The following is a 222-nucleotide window of genomic DNA, read 5'->3' as shown; positions in this document are numbered from 1 at the left end:
GAAACATGAATTTCTGTGCAATGTCCAAAATCTAGAATATGGAATGATAATTTGGTATTGCAAGACTTGTTATATATATTGCCCTGATTACAGAATGGTTAGCGAATTCCAGCCATGTAATTAAATCTGCACTGTTAATTACGCGCAAGATTTAAATTTGCGTATCATTTTGTGATTCTAATATAGACATTTGGTTCGTTGCAAAAGCATCCGAGTCCATAA

Source organism: Penaeus monodon, chromosome 31, assembly GCF_015228065.2.
Source record: "Penaeus monodon isolate SGIC_2016 chromosome 31, NSTDA_Pmon_1, whole genome shotgun sequence".
NCBI lineage: Eukaryota > Metazoa > Arthropoda > Malacostraca > Decapoda > Penaeidae > Penaeus > Penaeus monodon.
This window is presented reverse-complemented; position numbering follows the sequence as displayed.